Source organism: Xyrauchen texanus, chromosome 9, assembly GCF_025860055.1.
Source record: "Xyrauchen texanus isolate HMW12.3.18 chromosome 9, RBS_HiC_50CHRs, whole genome shotgun sequence".
NCBI classification, from domain to species: domain Eukaryota; kingdom Metazoa; phylum Chordata; class Actinopteri; order Cypriniformes; family Catostomidae; genus Xyrauchen; species Xyrauchen texanus.
In genome coordinates this window covers 25,651,839-25,670,407 of record NC_068284.1, presented here as the reverse complement: position 1 = coordinate 25,670,407, position 18,569 = coordinate 25,651,839, and the positions used below count along the sequence as shown (strand labels likewise).

Sequence of the window (18,569 nt, the reverse complement as noted above, 5' to 3'; positions counted from 1 at the left end):
TGTCAATGGTTTTAATGTTGTGGCTGATCAGTCAATATTTATATACAGTATATATATATAGTATATACACTGGTGGCTAAAAGTTTGGAATAATGTACAGATTTTACTGTTTCGGAAGGAAATTAGTACTATAATTTACCAAAGTGGCAACTGATCACAAAGTATAGTCAGGACATTACTGATGTAAAAAACAGCAACATCACTATTTGAAAAAAGTAATTTTTATCAAATCTAGACAGCCCCCATTTCCAGCAGCCATCACTCCAACACATTATCCTTGAGTAATCATGCTAAATTGCTAATTTGGTACTAGAAAATCACTTGCCATTATATCTGAACTTATACACTGTTAAGATATATTTGATTCATTAAATGAAGCTTAACATTGTCTTTGTTTTTGTTTTTGAGTTGCTACAGCATGCTATAGACTAGCATGTCTTAAGGTCAATATTTGGTAAGAAATGGCAAAAAAAGAAACAACTTTCTCTAGAAACTCATCAGTCAATCTTTGTTTTGAGGAATGAAGGTTATACAATGCTTGAAATTGCCCCCAAAAAACTGAAGATTTTATGCGAAGGCGTACACTACAGTCTTCAAAGACAAAGGACAACAGGCTCTTACAAGGACAGAAAGAGATGTGGAAGGCAGGATATACAAATAAACAAGAGGATAAGTACATCAGAGTCTCTAGTTTGAGAAACAGACACCTCACATGTCTTCAGCTGACAGCTTCACTGAATTCAACACCAGTTTCATGTACAACAGTAAAGAGAAGACTCTGGGGTGCAGGCCTTATGGGAAGAATGGCAAAGAAAAAGCAGATTTTGAAACAGAAAAACAAAAAGAAAGGGTTGGAGTGGGCAAAGAAACACAGACATTGGACAACAGATAATTGGAAAAGAGTGTTATGGATCTTAACCCCATTGAGCTTTTGTGGGATCAGCTAGACTGTAAGGAGAACTGCCCGACAAGACAGCCACATATATAGCAAGTGCTACAGGAAGCGTGGGGTGAACAAACTGGACAAAGTGACAGTGAGAATGCCAAGGATCTGCAAAGCATTGAGACTGATGTGCATGAAAATCACAGGAGATCAGCAGTTACAGAAATACTCAAACCAGCCTGTCTTTGTCTTTAGATAAAGAGCCCACTTAATCAACCCAACACTTCATCAACAACATCCTTTGTGGATTTGTGTGTATCTGTGTAAAGGTCAGAATGTCTCCTCTCCAATTTGTTTTCTAAAACCCTCACTCCTATCCTAGCGGATCTTCCCGCTGTCCAAAATGACACACTATACACTATGCACTTACAATGTAAACTATGCACTCAGCCATGTAGAGTAAGAATTTTAAAAGTTTAGTATTGTCCCAAATGGAACTCTTGACTTTTTGTTTCTTCTTTTTAACTAAATGGAAGAATTTGCTGTTTAACAGCTGGTGAAAGAGACATTTCAAATGCAAGCTATGTGTTGCCGCTAGGTTTAGCACATTAGCCAACCTTAGTTCAACACATGTATCTCAAACAATGAACATATTAGCAAAGTGTGGGGTGATGGTAGAGCATTCAACTTACATTTGTATGGTGCTGTCTTCACGTAAGTTTCACTATTTGCTACATTCTCCATTATTTACCATAATGTTTTCAGACCAGCAATGCCAGGTAACTCAGCCCCTTCTGGTTATGCATGGCAAACCGCGGGCGCTGTGTGCAAAAGTGTCCAACATTCCACTCTCCTTTTTGACGGTTGAAGAAGTGTATCATCCAGTGTTCTCATAGTGCACTTCTTTTTGTTGCATTTTCAGTGTTAACATACTACTCCACTACTTAAACTATAAAATGATGTAGAATAGTGCAGAAGTGTGCGGTTTGGGATGCACCAATAATGAGCAACATTGCTCCCCGATTTTGACGTTGCATTCTGGGAATTTTTAGGGAGCAAAGATTCAGTGCACTGGAAAAAATTTGTAAGTTGGACAGCCTTAGAAATGGCCGACTCCTTGATCAGTGCCCTGAACAATGGAGCTGATTGAGATGCACATCAGAGATTTGAAAGTTGAAGAAATGTATCATCCAGGTACTCGTAGTACACTTCTTTTTGTTGCAATTTCAGTGTTAACATACTACTCTCACTACTTACACTACAAAATGATGCAGAATAGTGCAGAAGAGTGTTGTTTGGGAAGCACCTAATAACATCAGCATTATGACCTCATATTAGCCCTCAACCCCAGTGACACCACATCCATCAGGGGGCTTGGATAGTAAGCTGAGTGTGGCAGTGGCTGAGGTTTGCTAACCTTCTTGTTAACCCTCTTTGTGTGAAAACCGTGGCTCACCTAAAGCATCATCAGCAGCAGTTAATTTGCTGTTTCTCTGGGCATGTGTGATTACCGACAGGTAGCGGTAAGGAGGTCTCAGCCCCGCTTTGAGTGATTACTAATTACAGTTCAGACTGAGAGGGAGGCGACGTGCAAAGGAAACCGACCTCAGTTAGAAAACAAAACCACACTAAAGTTCACTGCAGAAGGAAAACACTCCAGTTTCTATAACATGAGAAAGCAGTTAAAGGAATAGAATCCCTCAAAAATAAGATTCTGTCATAATTTACTCACCCTCATGTTGTTTCACAGCTGTTTGGCTCTCTTTCCTCTATGCCACAGAAGTGCAAAAATTTCTTTCTATAATTCTTTCCTGAGGTCCACTTAGAATGTTAGGTACATTTTTTTTGCACCAAAAATTGCAAAATATTCATATATAAAATATAAATATTCATATATACAAAATTTCCACCGTGTCTCTGGCCCTCTGTTTGAAATGCTCGATTTTAAGCTGCCTGGCCCTTTAAGACTTCAATGTAAATGCTCACTGTTATGATTGACTAACATCATGCAGCCCTTCCAATACAGGCATATCTGAATCAGAATTTTTTTCCGATATGCCTGAAACATAAAGAAACATGAACAAACTCCACACAACATTAAAACTACATTTCAGGGTTAACACATAATGTACACCCAACACATTTCATCTGAATGTATCAAACTGCTCATTCAGGCAGATCATAAACAATCAAACATACATGACATATTAAATATTCAAGAATGAAATTGGTTACTTACAGTTTTTCGTCAAATAGTCCAATTTTTACTGCCCCATCTTTCAATAACAGTTCCTTTGCAATGCTTGAATCATACAATATTGTGACAGTTTCACAAGCAATTCAAACTGAAATCTTCAGAATACTCAAACTTAATACAATACATAGTTATGTTGGGTGCTGCAACTGGCTTCAACAGGCCAAAGCAGAGACTTTGGTCTTGACATGTCACACACAGGACTGCATGTGTTTCTCCAGGTCAGTGGCAGTAGCAGAATGAGACGCGTTTTTGAAAGTTGCGCTGGTATCTCTTAAAACGTGGCGCATATAGCCAGAATTGCATCAAAACAAAGATGTTTACATGTTTCCAAAACCAACAATTAAAAATAAACCAAATGGCTGCAAAAATGGTCCAGGACGCCTTCCAACAGCACAACAGCAAGTCAGTGCAGCCAAATGAGTTATAACTTGGCATTGCATCTTTTAAAAGCGGCATGAGATTTATGATAATGGTAAAAGCTGTTTGTCTAATGCACATATACAGTATGTAGAAAAACATTTAAATCCAGACACGCACAAGAAGGTGTCCTGTGTAAGTCCATTTTGGACGAGTTTCCCATGACAGACCCATCTCTCTCCTCTTCACCTTTGTGTCTGACTGAGCATTGGTGGGTGGGGCCAAGGGTGCAATGATGGAAAAATAGGAATTGCATATGCAGATGTATTTGGTCCTTGTAACGTTACAAGTTCCACGAATTCCAAACGAGCCATTTTTGCAGCTTAGTTTAAATAAATGCTCTTTTTCTATTAAGGAGTACATTTTCTGTTCTGAAACTTAATTAAGTTTTATAGTAGAATGACCACTTATATGTCAAAAGATCAAGGAACATTTTATTCCTCATGTCACGACCCCTTTAAAAATGCAAAAGCACCATTATTCAAGTGGTTCATATGACTTGTGTTTTATATACCAAGTCTTCTAAAGCCATTCGATAGCTTTGGGTGAGAAACACACTAAAATGTAAATCGTTATTTAAAAAATAAAAATAAAAATCTGCCCTAGCTCTCCTTTTTGAGTTCAAGAGAGAAGTACGGATGTCCAATTTGTGAACTATTTGTTCTTTTGAGTCAGATCTTCTCAATGAATCTTATGATTCGGTGCACAAAACTTTATCCAAGTTTCAACTGACTCAATTATCTAGTTGCAATGGTTCTCGGGTTACATTTACTGGAAGATTATCAGTGTATAACAACATACATTTCAAACTTTTTCTCCCCTAAAGCTATCATAAGACTTCGGAACACCCGGAATATAGTACACAAATTGTATGGACTACTTTAATAATACTTTCATGGTGCTTCTGCATCCTTTTTGAGGGAAAAAAGCTCCAGTCCCCATTCATTGTAATTGCATGGAAAAGAGCAGCCAGTACAATCTTCAGATTTACTCCTTTTGGGTTCCATGGAAGAAAGAAAGTCATATGGATTTGGAATGACATGAGGGTGAGTAATTGATGTCAGAATTGTCCTTTTTCCCTTGAAGAGTAACTAAGTTTCTAGATATGCCTGCAAGGTGTAATTGAGATAAAGTGTCTGTAAGGGGGTTATAATGAGCAAGGAGGAGGCGAGAACCGGCTTGTCAATATAAATGATAATGTAATGAAAACTTAAACCAAAAGCACAAACATAAACACACACACGACGGACATGCCCGTAATTCTTTCTCTCTCGAACCATCACCGGCCGCCTTTATCCCTCGCGTGCCCCCATCAGGCCGACTGGGGACCGGGTGTGCGACATTCTAGCCCGGCCCCACCCCGCCCCCCTCTGCTCCACACTCCTCCCGGCGTTACCTCAGGCCGGGGTGCCACCGGCATGACCTACACCCCCCCCCCCTTTCCCTGGAGAGGGGCGTGCTTTGCGCCCAGTCAGGTCATCCACGCCTTCCTCGACCTGGGAGGAGACAGGAGGAGAGGAAAACACTAAATCGGCGAGGGAAAAAGGCCAACACGGTGCGAAAGAGAGAGAGAGAGAGAGAGAGAGAGAGAGAGGAGAGAGAGAAAAACTCACTCACCGGTTCTCTGATGTACCGTTGCGTGGTCCTCGAACACTATGCCACATTCTCCGGTGGACGACAGCCGCTCCTCTCCGGGCGAACCAGAGTCAAATCTCCGACCCCCAGCTAACGCCCCTCCGCTTTTCTGTTGGCACTTGGGGACATTTCTCCGCCCCTGGCAGCGGCCCTACCGCTCCAGGCGATCGGGGAGTTACTTCCCTCCTCCCCTTGGGGGACGGCAGGGCACTCCTCCGCCCCTGGCAGCGGCTCCATCGCTCCAGGAGGTCGGGGAATCCAGTCCCTACTCGCCTCATGGACGGCGGCCGTTCCCCGCGTCCGGGCGGTCGGGCTACTCCGTCACCCGGCAGATGGTAATGGCGCTCCCCTGGGTGGACGGCAGTGTCGAGGACTCTGCGACGGGCATCCCTCCTCCTTCCCAGGTTTCGGCACCAATGTAAGGGGGTTATAATGAGCAAAGAGGAGGCAAGAACCGGCTTGTCAATATAAATGATAATTTAATGAAAACTGAAACCAAAAGCACAAACATAAACACACACATGACGGACATGCCCGTAATTCTCTCTCTCTCGAACCGTCGTCACCGGCCGCCTTTATCCCTCACGTGCCCCATCAGGCCGATTGGGGACCGGGCATGCCACATTCTAGCCTGGCCCCACCCCCCTCCGCTCCACAGTGTCACACTAAGAATCTTCTTCAGGCATGCTTTTTTGAAACAAGAAACCTGAAAAATGTGTGACCATAAAATGCAAAACAAAAGAAAATCGAGGGAGGGGTGGATAGATTCCTTGTCTTCTTTTCCTTTTTACAAGCACTTCCATTTCTGTCAGCCTGCATGAGAGGCATTCACTTCTTGCTCTTTATACACCTAAAACAAAGAGAGGCAGATGGAAGAATGGTCTTAAAAGTGACAGCCATATTAAAGGAAGACCTTCATCTGACACCTTGCAAGAAAAATTACATTTAGAGGTGCACCTTGAGAACTGTCTGTTTACTGGAATGGCCAATGGAATGCATGAACAGAGTGCCAATTTTATATCAAGTTGATGGCGTTGTAAAAAACATACATTTCAACAGGTCAAATGCTACCTGGGCACATTCTGTCAGATGAGGGACATGTTGGAGAGGAGTTGTTGGAGAGCTTTCAGGTATTCATGAGGATGCAATGAATTCCTTCATTGCATTAATGGAATAGTTCAATAAAAAATGAAAATTCTCTCATAATTTACTCACCCTCACGCCATCCTGGATGTGTATGACTTTCTTCAGCAGAACACAAATTAATATTTTTAGAAGAATGTCTCTGTTCTTTTGGTCCATACAATGCAAGTGAATGGGTGCCAACATTGTGAAGCTCCAAATATCACATAGTTCCACGTCTTTAGAAGCGTGATAGGTGTGGGTGAGAAACAAATCAATATTTAAGTCCTTTATACTATAAATTTCCTCCCTGTTAAGTCAATTTCCACTTTAACTTTCACATTCTTCTGCTTGGATTTTGATAATTCACATTCTTCATGCACTGGGCAGGGAGAAGAATTTCTAGCAAAAATGTATTTCAATATTAATCTGTTTCTCAACTAAAATGATCATATCACTTCTGAAGATATGGATTTAACAATTGGAGTCATATGGTACCCATTCACTTGCATTGTACAGACCTACAGAGCAAAGATATATTTATAAAAATCTTTGTTTGTGTTCTGCAGAAGAAAGGAAGTCATTCACATCTGGGTAATAATGAGAGGATTTGAATTTTTGGGTGAACTATTCCTTTAAACTATGCCTGTTCTGTGCATTTATGTTAAATACATTGCTCATAAGAGGAATGGTATTTGAGAGGCCATCAATAGTACAAATGTTAAAACTGAATTATATTTAAAAGGTAATATGGAATAGCGCCACAATATTAAGTGCCCATAACAGCATCTAATTTTGTGCAGTAGTCTCGGATACTCTAGAGCAAAATAGTCTGCAATTCCATGCCATTACCTTCGCCTGCAATGAAAGGACATTTTCACTGTTTTGACACGTCAGTCAGGTGACAGGATGCGTGCCTAGTATTTTTGGAGAACACTTGCTATACATTTCAGCACAGAACTGACTGGACCAATTTTCTAAGAGCAACCTCATTTCTACTCTACCAATTTTTAAGTACATTAAGAGATAAAATAGTAACAATTGTACAATACAATCAGCTAGGTTAACACTGAACAGTTTTAAAAAGCTATAATATGCATTAAGCTTTAATCAGTTATGCTACACTTTTTCCCCTAAAAAATAAAAATGTACATTGTGTTTGCCAAAGCTATTGTACGGTATATTTTAAAAGGCATAGACTTAAATTAATTTTCCAGATTCAATATAAGTTTATGAATATAAGGTTAATACGCATTTATGGCATTATGTGTCAGGGTTCTTCCCTTAGTTTTGTCTTCCTGACTTTGGTGGCAGAGCCCTCACTCTCATGTCATGTTAGTCTCTGACTTGTGTCTGGATTCAGCCACTCCAGTTGGTTTGGTTTGTTTACTCAGTGGCTGAGTCCAGGAACATGTGTTTTGTTTTGTGTTATGTGAATGCACTTGGTTTTGTGTTTTCTCATTTCCTTGTGCATACATGTCTGGCTTGTCTTTAGTGATTATTAGTTTATAGTCCCCACCTGTCTTCCCTCATTACCCTCCTGATTTCTCTACCTTTATATTTCCCTTGTGTGCTCGGTATTGTGTCAAATTCTTCTCTCTGTCTTGTTCCCAGTCGGCCTGTTTGTTAGCACTGGTTTCTAATTCAGTTTTCTGTTATTAGATTCAGGTCCAGTGCTTTTGTTTTTGTTCTCTTGTTAATAATTAAAGTTTTAGTTTTTCATTTTCCCTCTCATGGGAGTTTTTTGTTAGCTAACTTTTTTGTGTTTTTTTGTTTTGTTTGTCTAAATAAAGACTTGTAAAAGAGCTCTAACTGCCTGTGCTTGGGTTCTTCTGACAAAAACTTGACATTATGTCGATTACCACTTAAAATTATTAACACTTGTCCCATGTTAAAAATAAAATGCAGTTTAAGCAAGGCACTGACAATGGAAGTATAGCCACAAGACAATCATTATACTTGTTAACATGATTTTAAAGTGATAAAAGTGAAAAGCATTTACCAGATTAAAGGCATTACGTCATCATGACAATGAAGTTAAAATATTAGAAATAACTTTACACTGATAAGGTTAATTACAGTTTTATTACACAAAAAATCATGTTAACATGTATTATGTTTACTTCTTGTGGCTATACTTTTGGAACAGTATTTTAACATTTATGGACTGGCCTGTTCACTTCCATGCCTTACTCTAACCATGAATGTTTTTGTTTTTTTATAAATGAAGGACGAGTCAAAGTAATTTTTTTTGGTAATCAACATCATGCCATAAATGCTTTCTATTGTCTTGAACTTGGAACATCAATAAGGTAGTAAAGGACAGCTATGGCAGAGGCAGAGCCTTAAATAAGACACTCCCTCCAGCTGCACTGTGATTGGTCGACCTGATCCAATGAGTGGTAAAACAAATGAAGCGTCACAGTGGAAGATTAGATAAATAAGTGAGTGAGGAGCAGAAGGTGAACTCGGGTTTATTTCAATTTGGCAGGATCACTAGAGCGTTGCAGGGTCTCAATCCCTAATGACCAGAGGGGGATGGGGAAGAATGGCATATAGAGATTTTGTGGACAACCCCTCTGTTTGGAGGAGGGGAGCAAACATAGACAAATGGTAGTGAGATAGAGGATTAAAGGGAGGTTAAGACAAGAGTCTCAACTGCCTCATTCAGAGTGAGGGGGTTGTTGAATAGAATTTTTATTCAGACAATCAAAGGTAACAACCACATGAACCACAGTATTCATGAGGTCGGAGAAGTCACAGTCAGCAAAGAGGTTGACCGCAGTGTGAATGGTCACAATAAAGAACCGGAGCTGCAGGAGGAGACAAGGAAAGATAGTGACACAAATACAGCAAGTTATTTAATTGGAAGCAAGGCTGTGAAGAACGTTATGGCTATTTCATGATATAGTGGAATTTGTAATAATGTAAATGGTCTATAAATAAGATTTACTCACATCAGACTCACTAGCTGGAGAAAAGTGAGGTAGCATTTCCAACCCAAGAATTTCAGCATTTCTGGGCCCAATGCAGCCAGATAATAGTACATATACATCACGTAAGCAAAAGAGTTTATGAGGCCAATGTGAAAAGCTGAGGGAGAGAGAACATTGTCGTAAAACTATAATTCATTCTCATTGGTCTGGGGGAAAAATCACATTGAATTAAGCCTTGACACTATAAAAAGTATGAAACTCTTAAACAGATTAAAAAAAGAAAGAAAAAGAAACCATTCATAAGATTTTTAGCATTTTTATTAGTTGTCTAACACCAAAGCCTTACTTTTGAGTTCAGAATTGTTTATGTTTGAAACAATATACCCCCTAGTGGTATCAGAAAGCAACTGCAACCAAAACAAGCCTAAAATGTGGATTCAATGCCATATTTAATAATGCGATTTTTGTTTTTATTGTGATACAAAGACAGTCTACACCTTTCTCAACATGACCTGTTTCTGGTTCACCCAAATAACTCTAATTGTAAAATATATAAAAATAGATAAATCTAAAACTTAATTCATTAAAGAGTCAACTGCATTTCTATTGAACATTTTATACTGTTATATGTGGACTGTTGCTACTCAAGGCTGTGCATGTTGAATGTAAATATATCTGGCAATTATAATAATCTGCTTTAATTTCAATGTAAGAACACTTACACAGCTCTCCTGCAACATACTTGACTCCTGCCTATCAGTTGAAAATCTATGTGCCATGATGGTAGACATTCAAAAAGGTCAGCTGATTGTTCTTCTTCCTCAGAATGAAAAACATCTGATGATAATGACATTTACTCATTAATGCTCTCAAAGCATCATAAGACATTAATCAAAAGTGTGATTTGGAATCAGAATACTAGAAGATAATTTACTTACTGTATCACTAAGTTCAATAACTTTAGAGAAGTAAAACCACCAACACACTCTGGCCATCTGCACAACATCAACATTACACAGACAAGCAAAAGCATTGTAGTTCTTGAGTGGAATACAATTACAAAATGTAACAATCTAGAAATAACTGCAATACTTTACAATAAGTTTACATTTGTTAACATTAGTTAGCAAAATTTTTAACATGAACTAACAATGAACAATACTTATTAAGCATTTATTTATCTTGATTAATGTTAATTTCAACATATAGTAATATTTTTTTCTTAACAATAGTTTAATTATTTACCATTAGTTAATGCATCATGAACTAGCATGAACAAATAATGAACAACTGTATTTTTATTATTGTTCATTGTTACTTTCAGAGTGGTCAACAGGCTGACACAACAAAGTGTAATTTGCCAACCAAGATGATCCCGTGAACTAAGAGTTAAAACAATAACCAACGACACTAAAATAGATACATTTTCAAGGAAGTTCAAATTTCAGGTCTGATAAAAGAATATGAAATTAAAAATAAAATTAAAAAATCTGACTTGCTCCATAACTCATAGAACATAAAGGCAGAGACGCACACCATGGATAAATTGTAAATAATAAGGATTGCCTTGATGTTGACTGGCTGTCTGTGTTGCATCAGTTTTGGGCTAAGCCAGGCGATGAGAAGGGAACACAGAAATATGCAACTGAGAGGCACTGGAGAATAAACCAATAACCATCCATCTGTCCTCTTGTCTGTATGAATGTAAGAAGTGCTTAATTAGCCCGTTAAAGTACATTATGTAGCTGTTAAAATAGTTTGAACAAACATTTTCATATTAGAACCATGAGAACATTAGTCATTTACATTCATTCATTTGGCAGATGCTTTTATCCAAAGCGACTTACAAAAGAGGAATACATTAGAAGCGAATCATTTTAAGGAAACAGTAATACGAAAAGTGCTGCATTACAAAGTTTCACTAGCATTAGGATAGTAGTATTTAAGACAGATACAAGTGCAACAACTTCATCAAAAAAATTGTTTTTTAAAGACTGGTTAAGTGCTCATGGAAAAGATGTGTTTTTAGCCATTTTTGAAGACAGAAAATAAGTCAGTTTCACAGATGATGTTGGGAAGGTCATTCCACCAATGTGGTACGATGAAACCGAAAGTCCGGGAAACAAGGCGCTGTTCCTTAGCTGACCGCAGGCTTCTGGTGAGAATGTAGCTCTGCAGAAATTATTTTAGGTATGCTGGAGCAGACCCAGTGGCTGTTCATGTGCATCAACCGGCAGCCAGCGAAGAGAGACAAGGAGTGGTGTAACGTGCTCACTTTGGTTGATTAAAGACCAGACGTGCTGATGCATTCTGTATCATTTGCAGGGGTCTAATTGCACATGCAGGGAGGCCTGCAATGAGAGCGTTACAGTAGTCCAGTCTAGTTATGACAAGTGACTGAACGAGAAGTTGAGTCGCATGTTCAGTGATGAAGGGTCTTATCTTCCTGATAGTGTAGTGTGTTAATCTACATGATCATGCTGTCTTTGAGATGTGGTCTGTGAAATGTATTTGGCTATCAATGGTTACTCCTAGATTTATGACCGTTTTGGAAGGTGTTACTGTACTTGAACCCAGCTGCACGGTGATGTTGTGTTCAACAGCAGGGTTGGCTGGAAAGAATAGGAGATCAGTCTTGTCTGGGTTAAGTTGCAGGTACCGAGATGCCTGAAACTCTTGAACACTTCGCGTTTTATATAGGCTACTGTATTTTATTATGGTGTATGAAAATAAAAAAGAGAAAATCTAAAGTAAGAAAACAGACAAAATATACCTCTGCTTTCTAAGACCCATGAAATATTTGGATCTTTTGCCATGTTGACGGCGATACGAACACCTGAGTACAGAGTGATTAACAATGGATGAAACAGCACAAATAACTTAATGAATAATTTATGGACACATTAAATAATGAGCATTTTTTCATGATTAAAAGTGTCTTTTATGCAAAGTAAAAAATATTTAGGATGGGAATTACTTACCATTACGCTTGCTCTGTTCATTCAGGAATGCTCAAATGGTGCCATCTATCGGATGGCTCATGCAGCTGCGCGAGAAATGTTTGAAGGTCTTAACTGTTTCAAAATGTAAATAATTATGCTTTTTAAGTTCCACAAAGATGTTCACAATGTTGTCAAAGGAATTACGACGCAGAGCACTCGTTCAACAGTCACTGGGTCACTGATGAGTTAAGAGGCCTAGTTTACACTTAACATCCTTCTCCAAGACGGATTACCAAAATCCCTAGGATAACCGTTTTATTCATCGTTTTCATCGGTGTGTCTATGCCATCTCAGCAATTTTGTGATTGTGTTTTTGTTCAGTCACAATTAACTGTTGATTAGGTTTACACACACACACACACACATATATATATATACACACACATATATATATATATATATACACACATATACACATATATATATATATATATATATACACATATACACACATATATATATATATATATATATAGGCTATATATGGTTGGGTATACTATAGTAACGGAACACATGTAACGGGTTTACGTATTTAAAATACTAAATGTTAGTAAACAAACAACACTGTATAAGATATTTATGTTTTTCAGAGAATATATTTTTAACATGTGTATTTTGTCTTAAAGTACGGGCAGAGTTTTTATAGTCAAAACAAGTGAAAAAATCTACCAGTGCTGAAGAATCCAAAGTATTTAGATTACATTACTGACCTTGCGTAATCTCACAAGTGACATTTTACAACATGATTCTGTAGTGGAATACATTTCAAAAGTAACCCTCCCAAACCTAAATAAATATAATATAATATATATATATATATATATATATATATATATATATATATATATATATATATATATATATATATATACACATACATACACTCACCTAAAGGATTATTAGGAACACCTGTTCAATTTCTCATTAATGCAATTATCTAATCAACCAATCACATGGCAGTTGCTTCAATGCATTTAGGGGTGTGGTCCTGGTCAAGACAATCTCCTGAACTCCAAACTGAATGTCAGAATGGGAAAGAAAGGTGATTTAAGCAATTTTGAGCGTGGCATGGTTGTTGGTGCCAGACGGGCCGGTCTGAGTATTTCACAATCTGCTCAGTTACTGGGATTTTCACGCACAACCATTTCTAGGGTTTACAAAGAATGGTGTGACAAGGGAAAAACATCCAGTATGCGGCAGTCCTGTGGGCAAAAATGCCTTGTTGATGCTAGAGGTCAGAGGAGAATGGGCCGACTGATTCAAGCTGATAGAAGAGCAACTTTGCCTGAAATAACCACTCGTTACAACCGAGGTATGCAGCAAAGCATTTGTGAAGCCACAACACGCACAACCTTGAGGCGGATGGGCTACAACAGCAGAAGACCCTACCGGGTACCACTCATCTTTACTACAAATAGGAAAAAGAGGCTACAATTTGCAAGAGCTCACCAAAATTGGACAGTTGAAGACTGGAAAAATGTTGCCTGGTCTGATGAGTCTCGATTTCTGTTGAGACATTCAGATGGTAGAGTCAGAATTTGGCGTAAACAGAATGAGAACATGGATCCATCATGCCTTGTTACCACTGTGCAGGCTGGTGGTGGTGGTGTAATGGTGTGGGGGATGTTTTCTTGGCACACTTTAGGCCCCTTAGTGCCAATTGGGCATCGTTTAAATGCCACGGCCTACCTGAGCATTGTTTCTGACCATGTCCATCCTTTTTGGCCACCATGTACCCATCCTCTGATGGCTACTTCCAGCAGGATAATGCACCATGTCACAAAGCTCAAATAATTTCAAATTGGTTTCTTGAACATGGCAATGAGTTCACTGTACTAAAATGGCCCCCACAGTCACCAGATCTCAACCCAATAGAGCATCTTTGGGATGTGGTGGAATGGGAGCTTCGTGCCCTGGATGTGCATCCCACAAATCTCCATCAACTGCAAGATGCTATCCTATCAATATGGGCCAACATTTCTAAAGAATGCTTTCAGCACCTTGTTGAATCAATGCCACATAGAATTAAGGCAGTTCTGAAGGCGAAAGGGGGTCAAACACAGTATTAGTATGGTGTTCCTAATAATCCTTTAGGTGAGTGTACATACATACAGGCCTACACACACACACACATCTTAAAAAAATTATATATATTATTTAAATGAATATTCTGGGTTCAATTCAAGTTAAACTCAATCGACAGCATTTGTGGCACAATGTTGACGAACGAAAAAAAAGGTTTTTACTCGTCACTCTTTTTCTTAAAACCAAAAACAGTGCAAAAATCAAGGTTACAGTGAGGCACTTACAATGGAAGTGAATGGGGCAAATTTTGGGTGGGTTTAACATCAGAAATGTAACACTTATAATTTTATAAAAGCACTTAGATTAATTCTTCTGTTAAAACGCATGTATTATTTGAGCTGTAAAGTTGTTTAAATTGTCATGTTTACAGTTATTCTAAGATTTTAGGGTTTGTTGACATTACAATGTTATGTTGTAAAATTGGCTATAAATTTAAAGAGAAAAGGTTGTGATTTTATCACACTAAAATCATGTTAACACGCATATTATTTATGTCTTGTGGCAATACTTTGAAACAGTGAACATTTTAATGGCCCCATTTACTTCCATTGCCTCACTGGAATGCAGATTCTTTTTTTTTTTTTTTTTTTTAAAGGAGGGGAAAGTCAAAAATAAATGTTTGTGTTAATCAACATCATGCCACAAATTATGTCGATTAAGCTTAACTTGTATTGAACCCAGAATATTCCTTTAAACTAGGCCTACATACATTCATTAGTGATAATAATAAACTTATTTATTAATCCTATTATTGTTATTGTTATAATGAAAGGGAACATGCCAGGTGCTAATGTGTATTTACTCTTTATATGGCCCTTTGCATATTTTAGATCACTCACATTGCAAACAAATTTCACATTCCCTTCATTATCATACTCATAGCAGCTGGTTTTACTTTGAAATGACAATGCAAACAATTGAAATATTACCTATATATTGAGTAAATGTATCTGCTCAGTATTTCTATGCAGACCCCTGATTCAGGTTTACAGTTCACAATTTCATTAAGACAATTGAAGAAAAACACTTGATATTTCAAAACAAAAAGAACCATCAGAATTCTCACTTTGAGGTCATTATAAAAAGTCTGACACAAGAGCAGCTCTGTAAAGATTTCCATAAACATAAAACATAAAATCTAAATATAACAATTAGCATCCAAAACAGACCCATAATACATCCTATTTGCACAGTCACAGAGCGATACTGTACATATTCGGAACATATCAGTACACAGACCTCATTCGGTGGATGTTTGTGTGGTTAGTGTCTGTTATGAACCTTTCCTTATCTGTTACTTATGGACTGACCATGTGTAAGTGAATACTATAGGTCTTACATCCCTGTATTGTAATAACAAAATGTTCGATGAGTATGACTGGTTGGGTCCTTAGGCACTTCAGAATCATCAGCAAGACTTTTGTCATTTGGAACATGATGATGTCGTTGCTCATTATCATCATGATGATAATGACTGTTCTCTCCTGTGTGTACATTGTCATTGTTTTTGCTACTGTTAAAGCCTCCTGGTATGGTGGAGTTGGCATTTATTTAAAACAGAGTTTTAATTAATCAACATTTTAAACATTTAAGAGATATAACTTAACACCTTTTGAAAATCATAGTGTTGTTACTTTGGTAAATAAAAGTACAAATTTCTTTCCATAAGCAAAATCTGTAATGTGTACTTTTATTTACCAAAGTGGCATTCAACTGATCACAATGTATAGTCACAGGGCATTAATAATGTGAAGAATTACTATTACAATTAGATTTTCTTTTTCAGAACTTAATCTACTTCAAAGAGTTCTCACCCCACACTTCCTGTAGCACTTGCCATAGATGTGGCTGTCTTGTCAGGCTGGTTTGAGTATTTCTGTAACTGCTGATCTCCTGTGATTTTCATGCACATCAGTCTCAATTCTTTGCAAATCCTTGGCATTCTCACTGTCACTTTGTCCAGTTTGTTCACCCCACGCTTCCTGTAGCACTTGCTATATATGTGGCTGTCTTGTCGGGCAGTTCTCCTTACAGTCTAGCTGATCCCACAAAAGCTCAATGGGGTTAAGATCCATAACACTCTTTTCCAATTATCTGTTGTCCAATGTCGGAGTTTCTTTGCCCACTCCAACCCTTTCATTTTGATCTTTGGTTTCAAAAGTGGCTTTTTCTTTGCAATTCTTCCCATAAGGCCTGCACCCCTGAGTCTTCTCTTTACTATTGTACATGAAACTGGTGTTGAGCGGGTAGAATTCAATGAAGCTGTCAGCTGAAGACATGTGAGGTGTTTATTTCTCAAACTCTGATGTACTTATCCTCTTGCTTAGTTGTACATCTGGCCTTCAACATCTCTTTCTGTCCTTGTAAGAGCCTGTTGTCCTTTGACTTTGAAGACTGTAGTGTACACCTTTGTATGAAATGTTCCGTTTTTTTTTTTTGGCAATTTCAAGCATTGTATAGACTTCATTCCTCAAAACAATGATTGACTGATGAGTTTCTATAGAAAGATGTTTATTTTTTGCCATTTTTGACCTAATATTGACCATAAGACATGCCAGTCTATTTAATAGTTTATATACACTGTTAATATTTGTTAGCATTGCCTTTAAATTGTTTAACTTGGGTCAAACGTTTTGGGTAGCCATCCACAAAGCTTCTCACAAGAAGTTGCTGGAATTTTGTTTCATTCCTCCAGACAGAACTGGTGTAACTGAGTCAGGTTTGTAGGCCTCATTATTCACACACACTTTTTCAGTTCTGCCCACAAATTTTCTAATGGAATGAGTTCAGGGCTTTGTGATGGCCACTCCAGTACCTTGACTTTGTTGTCCTTAAGCCATTTTGCTGCAACTTTGGAGGTATGCTTGGGGACATTGTCCATTTGGAAGACCTATTTGTGACTGAGCTTTAACTTCATGGCTGATGTAATATTTTGCTTCAATATATCCACAAAATCTTCCTCCTCATGATACCATCTATTTTGTGAAGTGCACCAGTCCCTCCTGCAGCAAAGCACCCCCACAACATGATGCTACCACCCCCATGCTTCATGGTTGGGATGGTGTTCTTTGGCTTGCAAAACCCCACCTTTTTTCCTCCAAACAAATCAATGGTCATTATGGCCAAACAGTTCAAATTTTGTTTCATCAAACTAGAGAACATTTCATAAAATTATATATTTGTCCCCATGTGCACTTTCAAACTGTAGTCTGGGTTTTTAATGGCTGTTTTGGAGCAATGGCAACGCTGGCTCTGGGACGGACGAGGCTGGCAAGGCTGGCTATGGGAAGGATGAGACTTCCAGCTCATTGGCCATGGCAGGCGTGGGTGTTGGCTCGTTGGCCGTGCTCATTTATAATCCTTAATAGCTCCTTTAGTGCACTATTGAGACCAGCCCTGAAGAAAACCACCAAAGATTAGTTTGGGTAGTGCACCAAATTCGCCAGCTCTAAAAACTTGTGGACGTGATCCTCAACTGGACGGACCCCTTGCTCGAGGAAGGAGAATTCTGACGGCTGCTAGATCCATCTTTGGTCAGTTCTTCTGTGATGAGGCAGGCGAGGAATAAGGATCTATACCCAGCTTTATTAAAATAAACAAGAAAGCTCAGAATAAATCAAAACACAGGGAACCTAGCACAGAGCATAACAAAACATGCATGAACTGACAAATAAACTGGGGGAAACAAGGGCTTAAATACACAAGTGAAAACAAGGAACACCTGGGAAAACAATCAGGGAATAAGAAACAATCAGGGCAAAACCAATCCTAAAATGAAACTACAAAAGGACTACAAAAACCTAAAAGGAAACAGGAACTAAACAAGAACTTCAACATAAAAGCACAAAAACAAAAGACAACAGGGAATATGTGACAATAGGACTCATTTTACTGTGGATATAGATACTTGTCTACCTGTTTCTTCCAGCATCTTCACCAGGTCCATGATGTTGTTCTGGGAATAATTTGCACTTTACGTACCAAACTATGTTCATCTCTATGAGACAGAATGAGACTCCTTCCTGAGTGGTATGATGGCATGTTCATACTTGCATACTATTGTTTGTACCGATGTACATGGTACCTACAGGCATTTGGAAATTGCTCCCAAGGATGAATCAGAATTGTGGAGGTCCAAAAGATATTTTTCTGAAGTCTTGGCTGATTTCTTTTGATTTTCCCATGATGTCAAGCAAAGAGGCACTGAGTTTGAAAGTAGGCCTTAAAATACA

General features: G+C 38.3%; 1 pseudogene; it reads right to left on the bottom strand.

Moving 5' to 3' along the window:
- Positions 1-994: 994 nt before the first annotated feature.
- On the bottom strand, positions 995-18,283 carry LOC127649702 (elongation of very long chain fatty acids protein 4-like; annotated as a pseudogene).
- Positions 18,284-18,569: the final 286 nt, after the last annotated feature.